The following is a 10,083-nucleotide window of genomic DNA, read 5'->3' as shown; positions in this document are numbered from 1 at the left end:
GAAAAGACGAGATGAATTCAAAGCATGCTCAGTGCAGCGGTTCCTCCTCATCGTCATCCCTCTCATCCGAGGTGTCGGAGCGACTGCAAGTGAAAATTAATAATCACAGGTCTCAAGGTGTGATCTTCTTCACATCCTTTACATATGCCTCGTTATGTGGGACGAGGCAATGATGTGCTATTCTGATTTTAGAATGCAACCAAATCGGTGTTTGTAAATCAATCACATTAGCATTTTTCACAGACGATATACTTAGTTAAGACCCTGTAGGGGGTTGAATGGTAAATGGTAATTCACTTGTGGCACAAAACACAAAATCATTTAAGGGGAATTGGGGGAAATGCATAATATCAGTGATAACACCTGCTTTCTATATACATGTATCATCAAAGACTTTTCATTAGCTCACCAACAATCATTTCAACTGGAATGTTTTCATTAGTCATTCTCCTCAACAGAAGCATACTCACTTCCATTGCTTATCTGCCTATCTGGGTGTCACATATACAAAAGCCTTCCATTGCCTGTGTCGTTACTGTGTGTTTTTGTGTGAAGAAAAGACAGTCTTATTTGTTGTTCTTCACCTGTGGCATGATCCATTTAAAAAAAACGGAGAAAGAGAAGTGCATTGGGTGCAGAAGAGATGAGGTTCAGCCGGGGGTTTGGGTTTGGTGCGGGTGCATCAGGTGACCTGGTCAGAAACAATGCTCTCAGAGTGGCAGATGACTCATTCTGAGTGTGATTGCACAGCACCGAGAGCAGACAAAGAGAGCGTGGTCGAGAAAACAGTCAGTGTGAGTAGGAAGACTGACAATATCACAGCTCGCCATTTCAATCAGAATCACATTCCTTTTCATTCGCTGTACTGTATGTTTAATAACTAAAAGGAATGTCGTTTTTATTCCTTCATATAGCCTTTCCTCACATTAACATATTGATTAGATCGATATAGCTAGTAACAAAGCATGAATAAGCAGTGGAAAAATCCCACACATGTTCTTGATTATGTTGCCTGTATTGTGACAATAAGATCAGTTTTTTTTATAGTGTCTAAGTATAGGTACCTATGAAAGCCCATGGAACAAAAATTGGTCTTCCCACACAGTTCAAAAGGACAGTTTAAGACTTATTATAGAATAGATAATAATAGGCTCATTCATATTCAGTGTTTAAAAAAAGCAGTACGTATTAAAGCCATGTGTTATTAAGGTTTTAAAGAAAGGGAATTGAATGACTAGTAATGTAATGGGTTCGGCTTAATGTAAAAAGGTGCCTCGGAGTCTATTAAATACTTAGTGTCATTTGGGTAGAAATAGCAACAAAGATTGCACAATGTAATGGCTATAGAATAGTTACATAATTGGTTTTAGCTTCCTATAAGCATAGCTTTTACGGCTTATATGATGCATTTACAAAAGGCCCCAAGACATAAACATGGCATCAGTTCCTACCCAAGAACTATTTGCAAATAGAGAACTCAACAAAATATTTTAAAGTAGCTAACCTGTGTAGCAGAACAATCTAAGCGCTGTTAACTTTCAAAACTTTAACAGGGGGACGAGCCCTGTTGATGAAGAGTGTGAAGAAGGTGAAGAGGGAGAGTGATACAAAAATCATTCTTTCTAAACATGAAACCTGCCTCTTTATACTACCAGGTGTTTTAATCTGCGTTCACAATAGCACTGAGATCAGGGTCATCACGTTTTGGGGATTCTTACAAATGTTTCTTTCTTTGAACAGTATTGTTAGCCAGGCTGCTAGCAGTAGCTATGTTGCTAACCATGAGTCGATTGATCTTCTTGTCCATATGTAAAACAACGGACAGGAAATATGTCATCAATGTCTTTGTTACAAAGTTTACTTGGAAACAAATACAGGTTGTTCTGTGATAGCTGTGAGGTTACATTGAAATCAGAGAGAGAGGGCTGGAGTGAACAATGTACTCCAACTCGCAGGATGCAACCTTGACCACATAGAGTGCCAGAGTGACGCGTCCTAAAACCCGGAAGTAAGTTAGCATTTGAACACTTCCGGTTCCTTCCACAAAAACCAATGCAATTTCTCCATAGGATTTTGGAAAGTAGCTCGAAATAAGGTCTGTGGTTGACACACATTGAAGAGACAGATCACGTTTTGTTCAGCCGGATAATATCCACATGTCTACCCTACTTTTATAATTTTCGATAGATTTATGATTGATGTTTTAGGACGCGTCACTGTGGCACTCTATTATGAAACCTTCCTAATAAACTCACTTGTTTTGGGACTGGATAGCCACAAATGCACGATTATTTGTTGCTGAATTACGAAAAGTAGTCTTTTTTTCCTGTTGTCATGACTGGCAGTTTCTCAAAGGAAGGTTTCTGGACTGGATGTTTTCCGGGGTGTGCAGCTCAGCAGTGATGACTTCCTGTCGCTTCACATCACTCTAAAGCTTGTGTTTGAGATGTCTGAAAAGACATGTCCTCTTCAAGGTCACTGCTCCATTTAAATGGCAGTTAAGAACATGGCTTGTAGCAAATGCATAATGACAATTCTTAGAAAATATTTCATTTCTCATTACTGACAATCAACATTTTAATCAATGTGATTTTTCTTAGTTTTCTAAAGATGTTTGTTTCTCATTGCTATATTTGTTCACAGCATCCCCTTAAAGATCACTTCATCAGTGTTTTTGTAAATGCTTGTATGAAAAGATAATAGCTTGAATCACTAATGAGATGTATCAATCAGCAACAGACAGAAGCGAGGCATCAAAATGTGACAGATTATTATATGGAGTTTGTGTGTTGGGTACAAATCCAGCCGGTCCATACAGGGCAAAGGGTTGCCAGGCTGACCTAGTTACTAAAAATACCACCGGCTGCAGTTAATTAGCGAAGTAATAAGATTAGATGGCTCGATTGGAAAGAAACGGACAAGAGCTAATCCTGTTCAGCAGCTGTGAACCTAATCACAGGTCCATACGCAGTCGCAGCATGCATGCAGCTTGTGTAGTGCTGTAAGACAGGAGGAAGATATACGTTAACGTTGTTGAATATTGCTTACAATTACACAGATACTAAGGTGTACTCAGTTTTGCCTTTCTACATGTATATGCTGCGAAAAACATAGATATTAAAGTCCTTATCAGTCCTTATTTACCTTATTAGAAAAAAAAGCAATTATCCAAAAAAACTTCTATTGAAAAATCAAAACGAACTGAACACAAAATCCACCATAAAATAAGGAATGATATAGTTATATTTGAAAGTGCAGTGACCTACTGATAATCTCTTTCAACTAACTCAGAAAATCCCTGAGTGCAAATATCCAAGTCTGCATGTTTTAATGAAGTTAATATTGCTGTGAAGAAAAGGCCCTTGTTTTGTGTCATTGAGAAGAAAAGCTTCACATTATGACATTACTGTGTATTTTAATAAATACCACATGAAAGTGGTATGAAAGTAGTATTCTAATATATATAAGAACTGTGGTAACACTGAATGAACAAAGTAGCTGAAGCAGCCATTGCACATCTTGGATTTTCTTCAGCTCTATTTAATCCTTTAGATCAGATTACCCACTTTTATCTGAAATTGAACTGCAATGCCCTTTTTGAAGCTGGCAGACAGAAACGCATTATCAGTGTTATAGCGACTGTACGCAGCGCTACATGCATTTTGATGTGCTTGAAACCACATTTAGCCGTATGGCTGAGGTAACCAGCGTCAAGGAGGCAGATGGCAAATGTGGGCGAAATCAAAAACAGAACGAGAAAGCCCTGGGAATATTTAGCCTACCTTTGATTTTGAACAGGGCTCTCTTTTTCCCTGTCTTACGATTGCATGTTTTTCATTGCTGTTGTAGCTCTAATTCCCTGTTGCGGCTATATACTTGAAAATGAACAGGAATAAAAGATTCACAAAGGTCCTTCCTGGTTGGTTAAAACAGAGGACTTCGACCTTTTGACCCTTAAATGAAGCACTGTGATTCGGAAATGTAGTCTGATGGTTTTGATTGAACACAAGTGAAGCTGTAGAGGAACCACACTGACCCTGCAAAATGCTCAAAGTCATGTTGAACTCTCACTTCTTTGACAGCCGCACGCTCAAAAGTGCTGAGGTCTAAAAAAGCTCAGAGCACTTTGTCGATCCTCAGGGAAAATACACAAATAAACACAGAGTGAAGCCCCGGTTAGTTTTTTCTTAAATAGAGAGGGGAAGTGACGACACCTCTCTGATAGGGTGAGTGAATTTGGTTGACTGGCCAACAGACGCAGAGCTTGGAGATGGTGCTAAACGTGTTCAACAGCTCCTCATTACACAGGCGGCAGAGGACTGTGACAAGATGTCCTGTTCATTGGTTGTCTGTTTCTATCACCAGTATGTTGGCAAGGAAACCAAAGATAAACCAGCTGATAACAAAGATACAATTTGTCATTGCTTTCTACACAAATAAGCAGCAAAAACCTCTGCTTAAAAGATACAGCAGCTGGTATTTTATGCCATGTGGTAGAATATAAAGACCAGTAAACAATTCACATAATCAGATACAGTACACTATAAATTAGTTTCACTTCCAGAATCAATTTTGAAAGAAAAAAAGATTTAGTGCTCTTATGCAGAACACAGACCTCCTTTGTGGCCACTGATACGTCGGACAGATAAAAGTCCCCAATGATTGGAGAGTTTTGCATTTCCTTAAAGGTTATAAGGTGAAAAGGTAAGCGAATACACAGCATCTTATTAAAGCTCCCAACTCAATGTAGACAACCTCTTTCCTGTAGAAACTGAAGGTACTGTTGTTAAAGTCATAATTGCTCTTGCTAGAGTGATACTCTCTGTGTGTGTGTGTGTGTGTGTGTGTGTGTGTGTGTGTGTGTGTGTGTGTGTGTGTGTGTGTGTGTGTGTGTGTGTGTGTGTGTGTGTGTGTGTGTGTGTGTGTGTGTGTGTGTGTGTGTGTGTGTGTGTGTGTGTGTGTGTGTGTGATTATAGCCTACGTCCCACTCTCGGAAATCATTTTAACACAGCTCCAATTACACAGCAGCTGATTAGATGAGACGCCTGGAGGAACACAGGCAACGCAAATGACAAATGAATCAAAAAATGTGCGTCTGGTTATCATGAGAGCAAATAGAGTTATTTAATAAAAGTCATATTTTTAATCCTCAGCTGCCAGCCAAAACAAAAATATTTAGAATACAGTTCAACTCAATAAAAATAGCTATTATGAACTTGCAAAAATAAGTTGGTTCAACTCAATAAAATAGTTACTGTGATATTGGTTAAATATGTTAGTACAAAATAAATAAATAATTGTCTTGATTTGTATAATATATACCAACTCAATAAAAATAACTATTATAACATTATTTCAAAAATAGTTAGTTCAGCTTTATTGAATAACTATTGTTGAATTAATGAACAATGGTTAGTACAACTCAATGAACTGTTAACTAATTAAAAAGAATTCATAAACAACAGAGGCAATGTTTATACCAAACTGGAGAAAAAAATGTGGTTTGTGTTCTGGCAACTATAGTATGTTAAAAAATCTGAAAGAAACCGTAATGGTTGAATGTTGAACATTTCAGAAAATAAACTACATAGTATGTCGAAAATATGCAAGAAACAACGTAGAATAGTATGTAAAAAAATAATGACTTAAGAGTCTGTACATTTAATAAGAACAACATGAAAAATAAAAAATAAAATCAAAACAAAAATAATCACAAAGATTTCAATAGGTCTTCGCTCCGACTGTCGAGCTCAGGCACTAATTAAAATCTAAATCAAATAGCAGTCTCTTTTGAAGGCTCAACCAATCTCAGAACCCACTGGCTATCCGACCACGATTTAGCTTTTGGGCGCAGCGGCAAATATTCCATGGTTTCCGATGTAGACAGGCTGTATCCGGGCCGAGGAAGGATGAGCAAGAGCAGCCGTCTTCAACAGCATTCTTTCATAATGTCACACCCGTGCAGGGGGATAGCCAGCGAAGAGGTGTTAAATCTACTGGGCTTTCTGCAGACACACACTTCAGCCTCACGAGACCTTGATGCAATGCATCCAAAAGACATTTTATGTTCAGTACTCAGCTTTTCTCAGCTACAGAACATGTAATTGCTCTCTCCAGCTGCTGCAAGCCTCAGCTAAAGGCAACACATTCACACCGAGTCACTGGAGGCTTTGAATGCACCTTGGCCAACAACACATCTTTTCATTTCTATTTCTAGCTTATTTGAAGCCAATGCAATCCCACTTCAATGGTTTGACTTATTGAAAGCTAACGGTGAATTATTGCAAGAAATCCAGGCATTGAATAACATAGTCTTATTATACCGTATCATAAGGGTTAAATACCATGATGACCTTGCAAGTGTTGAAGCAATCAACTGTGATGATGCTGTACTTGCTTTTGTGTGAAGCTGAGGTATAAAATTGTTTTCTAATAAGATGTAAATGAGTACTGGTGAGGCGTCCAGTGGAGAGAGCAGTCCAGGGTGACTGTTGGTTAAAGGTTGCACGTCCTGGGACTGACACAGCTCTGCTGGTGCTTTTCTTTGCAGACTCACTGAAACACCAGCTCAGCACAGTTGGTGAAGTCCGAACACTAAGCCGGGATGACAGCACCAGACACTGCTGGCACTCCACCTACCTCCGCTACTTACACAACTGCCATGAGTTTGTTCAAAAACTACTTTTGGTGTGAGTCAGGCGATGTTATGTATAAAGGTACTTCATATATTTCATGTCTTTTATACATAAACGTGTGTCCCCTCTGCGTTAAAAATGATTCTCTCTCTTTTCGTCCTGATCCATTTATATATCAAAACCTGTCTGTAAATGAGCCGATCAGATTTTGGCCACTTTATGTCATAATGTTTTTTTGGGTTGTGTAACCATTATCCAATAACCAACCAAGGTGTATATCTGAGAGCTATAATATATTGATGAAAAACAGTATAATAGGGGACCTTTAAAATGTGTATTTCTATATCTCTGTGTTTGCTTAAAGCTTTTGTAAGGTACACATGGCATCTAAATAAATAGCTGGGTCGAAATGGACGCAACCAATTGTGTCAGGTAATAATAAATTACCAAGCGGGTACCACTACATGTTTTTAAAGCTCGGTTGGATGCTACAAAATCAGATGCTGTTGGTACCTGTACATGTGGATAGATATGTAATTTATGTTTTTATGTTTTCATGTGGAACCTACTGCTGCAGGTCTCCCTTGAAAAAGAGATCATTGATCTCAATGGGATTTTAGCTGGGTAAATAAAAGTTTGAATTGAATTGAATAGAGCAGATAGGCGTTTTACCTTATGACTGATTAGGATATTTAAAGTCCTCTGTAAAGCACCTTCATGTATTGATCTGAAGCTATACATTACTAAACCATAACACAAGGGAAACAGCTGTGACATCAATTCATATTGATGTTTTGATTGATTAAGGGGGTTGGATTTTGGCCAGTTTCTCGTCCACATCCCACTGAGCATAGATAAATCAATTAGATTCAGCTGCTCTCTAACTAGCTGCAAAATAATTGAGCAGCTCAGCCTGCAGGTAACATTTCAGCCATTCCTGAATGGGTACTCCGTTAGAGTAAATTAAGTTCCCCCTAAAAATAATATGGTTATAATAATAATAATAATAATAATAATAATACATTTCATTTCAAAGCGCTTTTTCAGGTGCTCAAAGACGCCTGAAAAAAATAGAATAAAAATTATTGAAACAGCAACACAACATAATTCACAAATGAAAAGCCAGTCTGAAGAGGTGTGTTTTGGTCATTGTTTTGAAAGTGGGGGGGTCGGTGCAGTCTCTGATGTGTTGTGGAAGGGAGTTCCAGAGGGTGGGGGCAGCGATGGAGAAGGCTCTGTCCCCCCAGGTTTGGAGCTTGGTTCGTGTGGGGATAGAGAGGAGGTTGGCTTCTGATGAATGAAGGCTGCGGGAAGAGGTGTAGTGGTGGATCAGGTCGGTGAGACGGGGGGGGGGGGGGGCCTGGTTATTGAGAACTTTGTGTGTTAGCAGAAGGATTTTGAAGTGTATTCGTTGACAGACAGGGAGCCAGTGCAGGTTTTGAAAGACGGGGGTGATGTGGTCTCTGGAGCGGGTGTGGGTGAGGAGGCGGGCAGCGCAGTTGTGGATATATTGCAGTTTATTTAGGATTCTGGATGATGAACCAAACAGGATGCTGTTGCAGTAGTCCAGTATATTTCTGATCACTGCACATTATCATTATATCAGTACCTCCAGGAATAAAGCTTCAAATGAGAACTGCAGGTGTTCAGAAATACACAGAGCGTCCCTGTGGGGTCTTCCAGGGAGGTGGAGGTGAAGACAAAAACTGAAACACGATCCATGAGGATAGAGTGGTTGGAGTTGATAAAGCAGCCGAGGCGATGACGCTCAGAGGACACGCGGAGGCCGCCGGTCAGGGTGCCACCGAGGCTCCTCCATGCCACCGCCGCCTCGCCAGCCAATTACAGTAATTAGAGGATCGTTTGCACATGCTGAAAGATTAAACGCTCAATTTCCACGCTGCTAAGATAGCAGGCATGTTTCAGCGTCAGCTTGGAAAGGGAAATTGTGAGGAGATTGACAAACATCCAAAAAGATATGCAGTGTGTTCATATCAAATGTATGAAGATGAATAATTGTTGGTTATGTGGGTTCCTAGCAAAGTCTTTTGAAAGTGTTGTTTTTGCACTACAACTCCCAAGACATCCCTTCACAAGCCAATGTTGTGCAGTCGTAACAAACAATGACTCAGTGGCTATCCAAAGGACACTTGAAATACTCGCTTTAGACTAGTTTTAGTCTAACCACACCATTAGTTCATGTTCTGATTTCTGACATGTACCTTGTCAATGCAACAAATCACAATGACTTGTTTTGGTAGAGGTCCTCTACGACGAGAGCGTGAAGCATCATTACTCGGGATCTCTCTGTCCTCCGTAGCGTTGTGAAGCTTTGAGATAAAGGAGGAGATGTGCGCTGATCTTCTGGGGGTTGCCCACAGTTTTGAGTCGCTTTGGGAAAAAGCGTCTAACAAGTAATATGTCAAAAATGTAATGTTATATAAATAAACCTGCAGCATTAGGACTCCTTGGTGGGGATGTGCTGCGGCCCTGACACAAACATTTAATTTACCAGCTGATGAGAGAGATATTCATTTGGAATATGATATGCTTATGGGTATTTTATACGATATTACTTTAATGGTCAGATCAAGTCTGAAATGTGACTTGCATCACAGCAGCTCCATGTATAACATCAACATAGACAGATATCAGGACACAGTACATCAAAAACAAACAACAAACATTTAACACAACAGCACAATCACAGATTGAGAGAGAAAAACATGCTCAAAGACACTTTAGCGTTAATATGTTAAGGATATGAAGCAGCTGCATCACTGCTTAAGACAATGACCAAGTAAAGACAGGCCCATAATCATTGTAATAGCTAATTGTGTTAAATATCCAATCTGTTCATTTTCTATATCCACTTATAATCCACTGTGTGGCCGTGGGGCTGATTTTCATAACCGCTGTCTAATAACACTTTGTCTAATCTTTATTAACTTTTCTGTTTCAAAATGTTTTAAATTTGGCAAAGGCTTGAAACTTGAAGATACTAATTATCTTTAATAAGAAGACAATAGTGACTACTAGGCTTATAGGATATTTTATTATGATTATATTTAGTGAGGGGCAGTGTTGGGCAAGTTACTTCCAAAATGTAATATATTACATATTACTTATTACTCTCTTTTGAAAGTAATAAGTTACATTACAATATTACTGTCTCTGAAATGTAATGAGTTACACTACTTTAGTTACTTTTTAGTTACTTTCACCAAAATAACCGCAAAAGAATAGCTAGGTATTTTAAATGCTAAAATGTAGTTTAGTGCAGCTCATTATGCATCCAGTGAAGGGCAATGTGGTATAGCATAACAACTGTGTAGGCCCTTAAGGCTACTAACAACTTGTATTACAGGGCTTAGTTGAATACTCGATTCTGATTGTAAATTCTTAACATGTGACACGTTGTTAATACAGCAGTACAGACCGCTGTCAA

The 10,083-nt window shown here is 39.0% G+C and overlaps 1 long non-coding RNA gene across 1 annotated transcript in view; it reads right to left on the bottom strand.

Annotated features, from left to right (window-relative positions):
- Positions 1–547: 547 nt before the first annotated feature.
- LOC307024082 overlaps positions 548–10,083 on the bottom strand; it is a 37,411-nt gene continuing 27,875 nt past the window's right edge. Inside the window, exon 4 of the long non-coding RNA XR_013803834.1 lies at positions 548–691. This is a non-coding gene — a long non-coding RNA (uncharacterized lncRNA). The remainder of the gene's footprint in view (positions 692–10,083) is intronic.

Source organism: Notothenia rossii (genome assembly GCF_949606895.1).
Source record: "Notothenia rossii genome assembly, chromosome: 11".
In the NCBI taxonomy this organism is placed as follows: domain Eukaryota; kingdom Metazoa; phylum Chordata; class Actinopteri; order Perciformes; family Nototheniidae; genus Notothenia; species Notothenia rossii.
The sequence above is the reverse complement of the archived record's forward strand: the minus strand, read 5'-3'. Positions and strand labels throughout refer to the sequence as shown.